This window comes from Pristiophorus japonicus, chromosome 9 (genome assembly GCF_044704955.1).
Source record: "Pristiophorus japonicus isolate sPriJap1 chromosome 9, sPriJap1.hap1, whole genome shotgun sequence".
NCBI lineage: Eukaryota > Metazoa > Chordata > Chondrichthyes > Pristiophoridae > Pristiophorus > Pristiophorus japonicus.
In genome coordinates, this window is record NC_091985.1 from 202,000,646 (window position 1) to 202,015,627 (window position 14,982).

General features: G+C 48.0%; 1 pseudogene; it reads right to left on the minus strand.

Moving 5' to 3' along the window:
- Positions 1-3,807: 3,807 nt before the first annotated feature.
- LOC139274060 (zinc finger protein 271-like) overlaps positions 3,808-14,982 on the minus strand; it is a 67,533-nt pseudogene continuing 56,358 nt past the window's right edge.

The window sequence follows — 14,982 nt, forward strand, 5'->3', positions numbered from 1 at the left end:
AATCGTTTCTCACTGCAGGATCAATACTCATTACCAAAAGCCAACGACCTCTTTGCAACGCTGGCAGGAGGAAAGACATACACGAAGTTGGATCTGACTTCAGCCAACATGACGCAGGAACTGGAGGAACCATCGAAGGCCCTCACCTGCATCAACACGCACAAAGGTCTTTGTTTATACAGATGCCCGTTTGGAATCCGATCAGCAGCGGCGATATTCCAGAGAAACATGGAAAGTTTACTGAAGTCGGTCCCGCACACCGTGGTCTTCCAGGACGACATCTTGGTCACAGGTCGGAACACAGTCGAGCACCTGCAGAACCTGGAGGAGGTTCTTAGTCGACTCAACCGCGTGGGGCTCAGTTTAAAATGCTCTAAGTGCGTTTTCCTTGCACCTGAAGTGGAGTTCCTGGGAAGGAGGATTGCGGCGGACGGCATTAGGTCCACCAACGCGAAGATGGAGGCAATCGAGAACGCACCGAGGCCACAAAACGTGACGGAGCTGCGGTCATTTCTAGGACTCTTGAACTACTTTGGTAACTTCTTACCGGGTCTCAGCACCCTGCTAGAACCACTACATGTCTTACTACGAAAAGGGGGCAAATGGGTTTGGGGCAAAAGCCAAGAAAATTCCTTTGTAAGAGCGAAAAAATTGTTATGCTCAAACAAATTGCTTGTGTTGTGTGATCCATGTAAGCGTTTGGTACTCACATGTGATGCGTCGTCATGGCGTCGGGTGTATCTTGCAACAAGCTAATGATTTCGGGAAACTGCAACCGGTTGCTTATGCATCCAGGAGTCTGTCTAAGGCCGAGAGAGCCTACAGCATGATTGAAAAAGAAGCTTTAGTGTGTGTCTATGGGGTAAAGAAAATGCATCGAAACCTGTTTGGGCTAAAATTCGAATTGGAAACTGAGCCACTTGTATCCCTGTTTTCCGAGAGTAAAGGGATAAATACTGTCATGTATTTAACTGTCATTGTAACCCATGTATAAACTGACTAGTTGTACACTGAGAACATTGACCACTAGGTGGTGAACTTGTGGGAGACACTTCTAACCTGGTCTTTCAGGTATAAAAGGGGAAGCTACACCCACCTTCATCACTTCAGTGCTGGAATAAAAGTTGCTGGTCAGAGTGACCTTCTCTCAAGCATGGGCCTCGTGTGCATTTGTACTGTATAGTAAGGACATACCAAATACCAACGCATCGGACGGCATCCAGAGATGGGTGCTCACGTCCGCACACAACTACGCCATCTGGCACAGGCCAGGCACAGAAAACTGCGCCGATGCTCTCAGTAGGCTGCCATTGCCCACCACGGGGGTGGAAATGGCGCAGCCCACAGATCTCGCCATGGTTATGGAAGCATTTGAGAGTGAGCAATCACCCGTCACTGCCCGGCAGATCAAAACCTGGACAAGCCAGGACCCCTTATTATCTCTAGTCAAAAGCTGTGTGCTTCACAGGAGCTGGTCCAGTGTCCCAGTGCAAATGCAGGAAGAGATAAAGCCGTTCCAGCGGCGCGAAGATGAAATGTCTATACAGACAGACTGCATTCTGTGGGGCAGTCGAGAAGGGCAGAGACACCTTCATCAATGACCTCCATAGTACCCACCCAGGCATTGTAATGATGAAAGCGATAGCCAGATCCCACGTGTGGTGGCCCGGTATCGATGCGGACTTAGAGCCCTGTGTTCACAAATGTAATACATGCTCGCAGTTAAGCAATGTACCCAGGGAGGCGCCACTAAGTTTATGTTCTTGGCCCTCCAAACCGTGGTCTAGGGTACACGTCGACTATGCAGACCCATTCTTGGGTAAAATGTTCCTTGTGGTTGTAGACACGTACTCCAAGTGGATTGAATGTGAGATAATGTTGGCTAGCACGTTTGCTGCCACCACTGAAAGCCTGTGGGCCATGTTTGCCACACACTGCTTACCCGATGTCCTGTGAGCGACAACAGGCCATGTTTTATCAGTGCTGAGTTCAAAGAATTCATGACCCTTAACGGGATCAAACATATCACATCTGCCCCGTTTAAACCAGCGTCCAATGGTCAGGCAGAGAGAGCAGTGCAAACCATCCAGCAAGGCTTGAAGGGGGTAACTGAAGGCTCACTGCAGATTCACCTATCCCGAGTCCTGCTTAGCTACCGCACGAGACCACACTCTCTGGGGTCCCACCTGCTGAACTGCCCATGAAAAGAGCACTTAAGACAAGGCTCTCGTTAGTTCACCCTGATCTACATGAACAGGTAGAGAGCAGGTGGCTTCAACAAAGTGCACACCATGATAGCGCAAATGTTGCACGCGAGATTGAAGTCAATGATCCTGTATTTGTATTAAATTATGGACAAGGTCCCAAGTGGTTTCCCGGCACTGTCGTGGCCAAAGAGGGGAGCAGGGTGTTTCGGGTCAAACTTTCAAATGGACTCATTCACCGGAAACACTTGGACCAAATCAAACTCAGATTCACGGACTACCCTGAGCAACCCACTTTGGACCCTACCTTTTTTGATCCCCTAACACACAAAACCAGCGACAACCGACACCACGGTTGAGCACGAAGCTGAACCCATCATCCACAGCAGCCCTGCAGGGCCCAGCACACCAGACAGCCCAACACGGCCAGCTGCACAGCAGCCCAGTGAGAGCCCAATAAATGATTCAACAAGACCAGCTTTCACACCGAGACGATCAACCAGGGCAAGAAGGGCCCCAGATCGACTCACATTGTAAATAGTTACACTATTAACTTTTGCGAGGGCATGTTATATATGTGGACTTGTATTTACTCTGTACAGCCACCAGAGGGCCCATTCCCCGGAGTCCCAAGGGATCTCGTAATCCCTTGGGAGCACAGGTATTTAAGAAGGCTTCACAGGTTGGAGAGGCACTATGCAGACCTGCAATAAAAGACTACGGTCACACTTTACTTTGAGCTCACAGTGTTCAGTCTGACTCTTTCTCCATACCCAACAGATTGCCCATTGAGTTTGATTAAATTGATAAACTAAAAATACTGCTTTACCCTGGAACAACAATAACAGATTATCAGAATATTTCCTATAGGTTAAAAAACAATATTATAGGGATTCACTGCCCTTGATGGTTGAAATGGACCCTGTGATATAATAGAATTTTCTGTCCTGTCAAACTTGGACATCTTGTAGATCCATCTTTAAAAAAGTTGTGGGAACTCAGTTCTCAGATGGATTCCACACAGTTTGTAACAAGTCCTCAATCAGCTCGGTTTATTGTCGAGACATCAAGAACTTGACACACTGCGTGTGTGTGAAACAAACTTGATTTAATTGACATTGATGCAGATTAAACTCCAGCCCAGTTATAGGGGTTACTAACATCAGCTTTACCAAACCCCAACTGCCCGAATGAACATGGTTGAGTGCTGGATATGATTAACAGCAACAATAACAGCAGAATCCAACCCCTGTACTCACTTGTGAACTCGCTGATGCCTCAGCAGGTTGGATAAATTAGTGAGTCCCTTTGCACACTCAGGGCAGGTGAACGGCATCTCCCCAGTGTGAATTCGCTGATGTGTCAGCAGATCCTTTGTGCTTTTAAAGCTCTTCTCACAGTCAGAACTTTTCAAAGATCTATTATCAGTGTGAACAAGCTGGTGTGTCCGGAGGTTGGATGATGGAGTGAATCTCATCCCACACACTCAGCAGGAGAATGGCCTCCTTCCAGTGTGAACTCACTTGTGGGCCAGCAGTTTAGATCAACAAGTGAATCCCTTTCCAAATACGGAGCTGGTGAACGACCTTTACCTGGTGTGAACTCACTGGTGTTTCAGTGGGTTGGACGAGTGAGCAAATATCTTTGCACAGAGACCACTCCTAAATGATCTATCATCAGTGTACATTTGCTGGTGTTTCAGCAGGTTTGATGATTCTTTGAAAGTCTTTGACAATGAGAGCAATTGAACGGCCTGCCTGGTGTGACTGCGTCGATGAGTTTCCAGCTGGGATGGGGAATTGAATCCCTTTCCACAGTCCCCACATTTCCATGTTTCTCCATGGTGCGGGTAAATGTGCTTGCTCCAGTGGGCGGGGCTGAGCCCGGGTGGATGGGGCTTGTGGCCTCCTGTGGGCGGGGCTGAGCCCGGGTGGGCAGGGTTGGTGGCCTCCAGTGGGTGCGGCTTGCGGCCTCCAGTGGGCGGGGCTGAGGGGGGCTTGCTCCCGTGGGCGGGGCTGAGCCTGGGCGGGCAGGGCTTGCAGGCCCAGTGGGTGGGGCTTGCAGCCTCCAGTGGGCGGAGCTGAGCCCGGGTGGGTGGGGCTTGCTCCCGTGGGCGGGGCTGAGTCCGGAGAAGCGGGGGCTTACGGCCTCCAGTGAGCGGGGCTGAGTCCAGAGAGGGGGGAGCGGTTGCTCACGTGAGCGGGGCTGAGCACGGACGGGCAGGGCTTCAGGGTCTCTGTTCCCAACCGGGTCCCAGTGCCCGGGAGATGGCGCATCCTGGGCAACAGCTTTTTCATCACCTTTACAATCGGAGGGTGGTTACAGCACGGAAGGAGACCATTTGGCCCATCGAGCCCGTGCCCGCTCTCTGCAAGAGCGTTTAGCTGGTCCCATTCCCCGGCCCTTTCCCCAGAGCCCCACACCCTTCTCTTCTTCTCGTACTTATCCAACTTCCTTTTGGAAGCTGTGATTCCACCCCCTTTCTGCAGTGCATTCCAGATCCTGATCACTCGCTGCGTATAAAGGGTTTTTCTGACGTCGCCTTTGGTTCTTCTGCCCATCACCTTAAATCTGTGTCCTCTGATTCTCGACCCTTCCAACAATGGGAACAGATTCTATCTACTCTGTCCACACCCTTCATGATTTTGAACATCTCTATCAATTTTCTGCTCCAAGGAGAACAATCCCAACTTCTCCAGCCTATCCAAGTAACTGAAGTCCCTCATCCCTGGAATCAATCTTGTAAATCTTTTCTGCACCCTCTCTAAGGCCTCCACATACTTTCTAAAATGCGGACACAATACTCCAGTTGAGGCTGAACCTGTATTTTATAGAGGTCCATCATCATATCCATGCTTTTATAATTCTTGCCTCTCTGATGCCCAGGATCCTGTAAGCATTTTAAACTGCTTTCGCGACCTGCCCTGCTCCCTTCTACGATTTGTGTGCATAGACCCCTTGGTCTCTCTGTTCAAGTACCCCCTTTAAAATTGTACCCTTTAGTTTATATTGTCTCTCCTCGATCTTCCGATCAAAATGTATCACTTCAAACTTTTCTGTGTTAAATTTCATCTGCCACGTGTCCGCCCATTTCACCAGCCTGTCTGTGTCCTAAAGTTTATCACCATCCTCCTCACTGTTCATATACTGTGTCTGCCCATTTCACCAGCCGGTCTCTGTCCTCTTGAAGTCTATCACCATCCTCCTCACTATTCATATACTGTGTCGGCCCATTTCACCAGCCGGTCTGTGTCCTCTTGAAGTCTATCACCATCCTCCTCACTGTTCATATACTGTGTCGGCCCATTTCACCAGCCGGTCTGTGTCCTCCTGAAGTCTATCACCATCCTCCTCACTGTTCACTATATTTCCAAGTTTTGATTCATCTGCAGATTTGGAAACTGTGCCCTGTACACCCAGGTCTGTGTCATTAATATTGATCAGGAAAAGCAGTGGCCCCAGTACCTAGCCCTGGGGAACACCACCTTGTACCTTCCTACAGTCTGAAAAACAACCGTTCCCCACAACTCTCTGTTTCCTCTCACTTAACCAACTGCGTATCCATGCTGCCACTGTCCCTTTTATTCCATGGGCTTAATTTTTGCAGGTATTGGTAACACGCCCGGGATCACTAAACACAAAACCCAGTCTGTTAATCACTTTCAGCTACTGGACTTAGTGTGTGCCCCACAGCATATCTTCCACCTTCAATGTGTGAATAGAGCATCAAGCCTGCAAAGCTGGTTTAAGTTGATATCCACGCAACAAATATATTTAAGAAGAGCCTGTAGGCCGATGAGACACTGTTCAGGTGCCAGTGTGCTGCAGTATTTTGCCTGTAATGGAAAATAACTGAACATTTCTCCCAGTGTAACCTTTGCTGTAATGAAATGTGTCTTTCAATAAGCCTCACGTCCTTGCTCATGTCTGCTGCAATTGTGTAGAAAGGGATGTGTGAAGTGATGGTCTTTCTATGGAGATGTGAAACAAGGAAACGGTATGTGTGTATGGCAGTGACACAGCCTTGTGGTCACAGGCAGAACAATGCCCCGATATGGTTATGGTTTGAGCAGGGTCAGTTCGTGAATGCTCAAGCTAAGAGGTGCCAGGGATCGGGAGCAGCGCAAGTAAATAAAATCTAAATGTAAATTTCGATGTAGTTTCTCTTCATTTATTCCTATTTTAATAGCTTTTGCTGAATGTGGCCCATGCCAAGTGCCAGGATATTGGATCAGGCCCACCACAGAAAATTAGTTTGACACCCCTGAGATAGACAATGTCAACCGGATTCCCCCATCCACCAACCTAACAACTTCTTTACAAACTCAAGCTAGTTTTTAAGATGTGACCTTGTTTACCAGAATCCATGTTCAGTATCTCTAATGGCCCCTTCCCTTTCCCCGTGATCGAAAACAGCATCTCTCAGGATCCGTTCAAGCATCTTCCCGGTGATCGAGGTCACGTTGATGGGCCTTCAGTTCCCGAGCTCTGGTTTGTGCCCAATTTGGAAAATGGGAACGACGTGTGCTACCTTCCAATCTCAGGGAACAATCCATGACTCTACTGAGCTGTTGAAGATATGGACAAGGAGCGGACAGAGCACCCGTCCCATCTCTTTAAACATCCTTGGGTGGATAACATCCGCACCTTACACGCGTCAAGATTAACCCGCATGCTGTCAGTGAAGAGAGATGAGAAAAACCAAAGTTCCATTTGCCCCTCTCGGTGTGACCCTGAAGGACTGTGTCCAGGCTGAAGTTCTCCCCCCATACAATCCTCCCCCCTGATTGTCCTCTCTGAGCTCCAGCCAGGTGATGCTAAACACTCAGGTGGGAAAGACAAAAATCTACAGCAATGTGTTGAAAGCAACACTAATTTATTTGTCTATAACCCAAATATTAAACTCCAATCCAGTTACAGGAGTTATTAACATCAGCGGAAACAAACTGCAACTGTCAGAAGGGGCCATTAGAGATACTGAACATGGATTCCGGTAAACAAGGTCACATCTTACAAACTAGCTTGAGTTTGTAAAGAAGTTGTTAGGTTGGTGAATCCTGGATGTGATTAACAGCATCAATAACAGCAGAATCCCACCCCTGCAGTCACTTGTGAATTCACTGGTGTATCAGCAGGGTGGATGACCGAGTGAATCCCTTCCCCACATTCAGGGCAGGTGAACGGTCTCTCCCCAGTATGAACTCGCTGGTGTATCAGCAGGGTGAATGACTGAGTGAATCCCTTCCCATACGCAGAGCAGGTAAATTTCCTCTGCCCAGTGTGAAACATAGAAAATAGGTGCAGGAGTAGGCCATTCAGCACTTCGAGCCTGCACCACCATTCAATAAGATCATGGCTGATCATTCACCTCAGTACCCCTTTCCTGCTTTCTCTCCATACCCCTTAATCCCTTTAGCCGTAAGGGCCATATCTAACTCCCTCTTGAATATATCCAATGAACTGGCATCAATAACTCTCTGCAGTAGGGAATTCCACAGGTTAACAACTCTCTGAGTGAAGAAGCTTCTCCTCATCTCAGTCCTAAATGGCTTACCCCTTATCCTTAGACTGAGTCCCCTGATTCTGGACTTCCCCAACATCGGGAACATTCTTCCTGCATCTAACCTGTCCAGTCCTGTGAACTCGCTGGTGTGCCAGCAGGCTGGATGACTGAGTGAATCCCTTCCCACACTCAGAGCAGGTAAATGGCCTTTCCCCAGTGTGAACTCGCTGGTGTGCCAGCAGGTTGTATAACTGAGTGAATCCCTTCCCACACTCAGAGCAGGTGAACGGCCTCTCCCCAGTGTGAACTCGCAGGTGTTTCAGCAGCTGGGATGACTGAGTGAATCCCTTCCCACACACTGAGCAGGTGAACGGCCTCTCCCCAGTGTGAATTCGCTGGTGTATCAGCAGGCTGGATGACTGAGTGAATGCCTTCCCACACTCAGAGCAGGTGAACGGCCTCTCCCCAGTGTGAACTCGTCGATGTGTTTCCAGCTGGTACGGGTAGTTGAAATGTTTCCCACAGTCTCCACATTTACATGGTTTCTCCCTGGTGCACTTGTGTCTCTCCAGGTTGGATAATAGGCTGAAGCCTTGACCACACACAGAGCACATGTACCATTGCTCCCCGCTGTGAGCAGTGCTATTTGCTTCCATGATCAAAGGTCGATGATATTCCGTTCCCGATGAATCGAGTGACTCCATCAGATCTTAATATGATGTTTGGTTTGAGCCTCCGGTCGACAAATCCTCCGCTTTTGATACCCTGTAAAGTGAATTTCAAACAGGAAAAAGGTTGGGTGAGAGAAAACCCACAAAAACACTAAGGCAGGTTGTGAAATTGAGCTGAATGAACCTTGTTATTTGTGCGGCCATCATCAGAAAAAAAGTGACCATGAAAGCTGCCGGATTGTCATAAAAACCCAACTGGTCACTGATGTCCTTCAGGGAAGGGAACTTACCACCTGGTATGGGCCTACACAAGACTCTGGCCTCTATGGGAGGAGAGAGAGGTGACCAGGGCGAAGGTGAGGGACTTTATACATCTGCAACTCGACCAGAACTTTGACAGCCTCCCAAATCCATAACCTCTCCCACCTGGATGGACCAGGGCAGCAGGTGCATGGGAAATCCATCACCTCCAAGTCTCCCACCATCCTGACTTGGGCATATATCGCTGTTCCTACATCGTCACTGGGTGAAAATCCTGTAACTCCTCACCTAACAGCATTGTAGGAGGACCTTCACCACACGGACTGCAGCGGTTCGAGAAAGCCCACCATCACCTTGTCAAGGGGCAAATGGAAATTGGAAATATATTCTGGCCTTACTAGCGACACCCACATCCCAAGAATGGATTAAAACAAATCTGTACATTGAAAACCTCTGCAGAAATACTTGTTCCTAAAACAATACATTGTGCGGACAGTGTCTGTTTAGCAACCTAATCTTCCTAGAATCCACCGCCGTTGACAGTCGCTCATCGGAAATTGTTGGGCCCTACGGGGCTCAAAAGTACTGGGGGTGAAACCCAGCAGCTTCTCCCCCCCCCCTCTCCACTCCAGCTCAAACTGATGCAACAAACAGACCCACACAGGAGGCCAGGGAGCGACTTCCGCATCCAGCGCCCACCCTGATACAGAGCGGCTCTGGATTGGTCGCTCTGTGTTTCCAGTATCGATGCACTTAAGATCAGCCTATGAGGGAGAAGGGAATAGAGGCTTATGGTAGAGTTCTTTATTAAGATGGAGAGTGACACAGTTAATTCAGAGACTAGGGTCCTAGTAGTGAGGTTGGTGACAGCATCAAACAAGAAATTAGGGATGCGTGCAGTAAAGGTACAGCAGTTATCATGGGTGACTTTAATCTACATACTGATTAGGCTAACCAAACTGGTAGCAATACGTTGGAGGAGGATTTCCTGCAGTGTATTAGGGATGGTTTTCTAGACCAATATGTTGAGGAACCAACTAGAGGGCCGGCCATCCTCGACTGGGTGATGTGTAATGAGAAAAGACTAATTAACAATCTTGTTGTGCGAGGCCCTTTGGGGAAGAGTGACCATAATATGGTAGAATTCTTTATTAAGATGGAGAGTGACACAGTTAATTCAGAGACTAGGGTCCTGAACTTAAGGAAAGGTAACTTTGATGGTATGAGACGTGGATTGGCTAGAATAGTCTGGCAAATGATACTTAAAGGGTTGACGGTGGATAGGCAATGGCAAACATTTAAAGATCACATGGATTAACGTCAACAATTGTACATCCCTGGAGTAAAAATAAAACGGGGAATGTGGCTCAACCATGGCTAACAAGGGAAATTAAGGATAGTGTTAGATCCAAGGAAGAGGCATATAAATTGGCCAGAAAAAGCAGCAAACCTGAGAACATGGGGCTAAATTGTAACCAAAAATCGAAGAGCAAGTTATTATTTAAATGGAGAAAAATTGCAGAGTGCTGCAGTACAGCAGGACCTGGGGGTCCTGGTGCATGGTTAGTATGCAGGTACAGCAAGTGAAGCAAGTGATCAGGAAGGCCAATGGAATCGTGGCCTTTATTGCAAAGGGGGTGGAGTATAAAAGCAGAGAAATCCTGCTACAGTTATACAGGGTATTGGTGAGGCCACACCTAGAATACTGCGTAAAGTTTTGGTTTCCATATTTAAGAAAGGATATACTTGCTTTGGAGGCAGTTCAGAGAAGGTTCTCTTGGTTGATTCTAGAGATGAGGGGGTTGACTTATGAGGAAAGGTTGAGTCGGTTGGGCTTCTACTCATTGGAATCAGAAGAATGAGAGGTGATCTTATTGAAACGTATAATATTATGAGGGGCTTGACAAGGTGGATGCTGAGAGGATGTTTCCACTGATATGGGAGATTAGAACTAGGGCATATAATCTTAGAATAAGGGACCGTCTATTTAAAACTGAGCTGAGGAGGAATTTCTTCTCTCAGAGGGTTGTAAATCTGTGGAATTCGCTGCCTCAGAGAGCTGTGGAAGCTGGCTTATTGAATAAATTTAAGACAGAGATAGACAGTTTCTTAACCGATAAGGGAATAAGGGGTTATGGGGAGCAGGCAGGGAAGTGGACCTGAGTCCATGATCGGACCAACCATGATCGTATTAAATGGCGGAGCAGGCTCGAGGTGCCGTATGGCCTACTCCTGTTCTTATTTCTTATGTTCTTATGTAAAATACTGACAAATGTTAAACTGTTTTGCTGACAAAAGAAATCTTGATTTAACTTTTAAAAGATAAATTGTTTAACAGGGGTTCACACTGACTCACCCGACAGGCCGACTGAGGATCCGCCCCTCAAGCACCGCGATTGGTTGCAGAACGCACTGCTCCCTAGGCCCTCTGGCCTCTGAGCTCTCTTCCTGTTGGTTCCCAGGGCAATCAATCACCACTCGCCAACATTACGCTGCCAGATTAAGTTGAGGGGCTCAGAGGAAGAAATAAAATGAGGCCGTGAATCTGATTTAAGAAGTAAAATTAGAGAAGCATGATTAAATTTATAAACTAAACTATTTAAAGTCAAATCAAATGAATTGTTGCAATTAATATATTCCTTTTGTGCCAAGTGGGAAACAAGTGATGTGTGGGCTGTGCAGAGTGTCTGTGCCCGGTTACACAGTGTGTACCTGGCTCTCCGCTCCAAGTGCACATGTTTCAGCTCACATCCAACTGACTGGATAAACCTCGCCCGTCTAAACCCCATCACAGAAATATCAGCATTTGATGTTTAGTTACGCTAAACCTTTATAAAACACTGGTTAGGCCTCAGCTGGTACATTGTGTTCGATCGTGGGCACCACACTTTCGGAAGGATGTCTACACCTTAGAGAGCGTGCAGAAGTGATTTACTAGAATGGCACCAAAGATGTGGGACTTCAGTTATGTGGAGATACTGGAGAAGCTGCAGTTATTCTCCTTGGAGCAGAAAAGGTATAGAGGAGATTTGATAGTGTGTTCAAATTCATCAACGGTTTTAATAGACTAAATAAGGAGAAACACTTTCCAGTGGCTCAAGGGTTGGTAACCAGAGGACACAGAGTTCAGATGATTGGCAAAAGAAGCAGAGGCAACATGAGGAAATACTTGTTTTGTAGCGAGTTGTTTCAATCTGAAATGCACAGCCTGATAGGGTGGTGGAAGCAGATTCAATAGTAACTTTCAAAAGTGAGTTGGATAAATACCGAAGGGAAAATATTTGCAGAGCTATTGGGAAAGATCAGTGGAATGGAACGAACTGGATAGATTTACCATCGAGGTGACAATGAGGATCGCTGAGGGTAGTGCATTTGATGTAGTGGATATGGATTTTAGCAAGGCTTTTCATAAGGTCCCACATAAGAACATAAGAAATAGGAGCAGGAGCAGGAGTAGGCCATACGGCCCCTCGAGCCTGCTCCACCATTTAATACGATCTTGGCTGATCCAACCATGGACTCAGGTCCACTTCCCTGCCCGCTCCCCATAACCCCTTATTCCCTTATTGGTTAGGGCAGACTGTTCACGAAAATAAAAGCCCATGGGATCCAAGGTAAAGTGGATCCAAAATTGGCTCAGAGGCATGATGCAAAGGGTAATGGTCGATGGGTGTTTTTGTGACTGGAAGGCTGTTTCCAGTGGGGTTCCGCAAAGCTCAGTACTAGGTCCCTTGCTTTTTATGGTATATATCAATGATTTTTGACCTGAATGTAGGGGTATGACTAAGAAGTTTGCAAATGATACAAAAATTGGTCGTGTGGTTGATAATGAAGAAGAAAGCTGCAGACTGCAGTAAGATATCAATGGACTGGTTAGGTGGGCAGAACAGTGGCAAATGGAATTCAACCCAGTGTGAGGTAATGAATGTGGGGAGGGCTAACAAGACAAGGGAATACACAATAAATGTTAGGACACTGAGAAGTGTAGAGGAACAGAGCGACCTTGCAGTGCTTGTACACAGATCCCTGAAGGGAGCAGAAGAGGTCGATAAGGTGGTTAAAAAAGCATTTGGGATACTTGCCTTTATTAGCCGAGGCATAGAATATAAGAGCAGGGCGGTTATGCTTGAACTGGAAACACGAGTTCGGCCACAGCTAGAGTACTGTGTGCAGTTGTGGTCACCACATTACAGGAAAGATGTGATTGCACTAGATAGGGTACAGAGAATTACAAGGATGTTGCCTGGACTGGAGAATTTTAACTATGAGGAAAGATTGAATAGGCTGGGGTTGTTTTCTTAGGAAAAGAGGTGCTGAGGGGAGACCTGATTGAGGTGTATAAAATTATGAGGGGCCTAGATAGAGTGGATATGAAGGACCTATTTCCCTTAGCCGAGGGGTCAATAACGAGGGGCATAGATTTAAAGTAATTGGAAGAAGGTTTAGAGAGACCTAATTGAGGTATATACAATTATGAGGGACCGAGATAGAGTGGATAGCAAGGACCTATTTCTCTTAGCAGAGGGGTCAGCTGTGGCTCAGTGGGTAGCACTCTTGCCTCGGAGTCAGAAGGTTGTGGTTCAAGTCCCACTCCAGGGTCTTGAGCACAGAAAGTGTAGGCTGACACTGCAGTGCTGAGGGAGTGCTGCACTGTCGGATGAGATGTTAAACCGAGGCTCCGTCTGCTCTCTCTCTCTCTGGCGGCTGTAAAAGATCCCATGGCACTAATTCGATCAAGAGCAGGGGAGTTATCCCTGGTGTCCTGGCCAATATTTATACCTCAACCAATTGCTGTCTGTGGAGCTTGCTGTGTGCAGATTGGCTGCCACATTTCCCACATTACAACAGTGACTACGCTCCAACAGAACTTCATTCTCTGTAAAGAGCTTTGAGACGTCTGGTGGTCATGAGAGGCGCTATATAAATGTAAGTCTTATATCAATGTAAGCCAAGAGCTGTACAGTGGGACACGATGGGCCGAATGGCCTCCTTCTGTGATGTCACTGTCTGGGATTCTATGATGTCACAGGTCTCACAAGCAGCCGCGCTGCCTGATGGATGATTGACAGCCGAGAATCCGCGCCTGCGCACCGGGAACCGCAAAGCGACCCCTCTCGGTCCCCATCGGTAATAGCCGCGCATGCCCAGAGGAAACCAACTGCCCCCTCCCCCCCCCCACTCGGAGCTGCGCCTGCGCGATCGGATCTTGTGGCGCGGAGTCGGGTCGGTGCGGGCCCTTCCGGGGTAAGGCGTTTGAGTCCGTTAAAGAGCCGCGATCGGTGACGTAAAGTGAGTTTTCTCCGCTCCGATTGGGTAGAGAATCGCGCGGGGGTGGGGAAGGGGGGGATAGGGAGAGAATAAAGGGAAATCCAAACCTGAGAGCCCGCACATCCGGGTACCGAGACCACTTTACACAGATTGGCGGCGCGCTCGAGTGACACGTGACCCGGACCCACGGCCTGATTGACGGGAGCTTCTGACCAATGGGGAGCGGGCGGGGCGGGACTGGCGAAGCGAGCCGGCGGCTGGTCCTCCAACCAATCGGGGAGCCCGAGGGGCGGGATTTGTGCCGCTGATTGGCTGAGCCGCAACAACAACAAGTTGTATTTATATATGTCACAAAAGGCTTCCCAACGCGCGGTGTGAGAGTGTTACATAATAACATAAGAACATAAGAATTAGGAACAGGAGTAGGCCATCTAGCCCCTCGAACCTGCTCCGCCATTCAACAAGATCATGGCTGATCTGGTCGTGGACTCAGCTCCACTTACCCGCCCGCTCCCGTAAACCTTAATTCCCTTATTGGTTAAAAATCTATCTATCTGTGACTTGAATACATTCAATGAGCCAGCCTCAACTGCTTCCTTGGGCAGAGAATTCCACAGATTCACAACCCTCTGGGAGAAGAAATTCCTTCTCAACTCGGTTTTAAATTGGCTCCCCCTTATTTTGAGGCTGTGCCCCCTAGTTCTAGTCTCCCCGACCAGTGGAAACAACCTCTCTGCCTCTATCTTGTCTATTCCTTTCATTATTTTAAATGTTTCTATAAGATCACCCCTCATCCTTCTGAACTCCAAGGAATAAAGACCCAGTCTACTCAATCTATCATAAGGTAACCCCCTCATCTCTGGAATCAGCCGAGTGAATCGTCTCTGTACCCCCTCCAAAGCCAGTATATCCTTCCTTAAGTAAGGTGACCAAAACTGCACGCAGTACTCCAGGTGCGGCCTCACCAATACCCTGTACAGTGGCAGCAGGACCTCCCTGCTTTTGTACTCCATCCCTCTCGCAATGAAGGCCAACATTCCATTTGCCTTCCTGATTACCTGCTGCACCTGCAAAC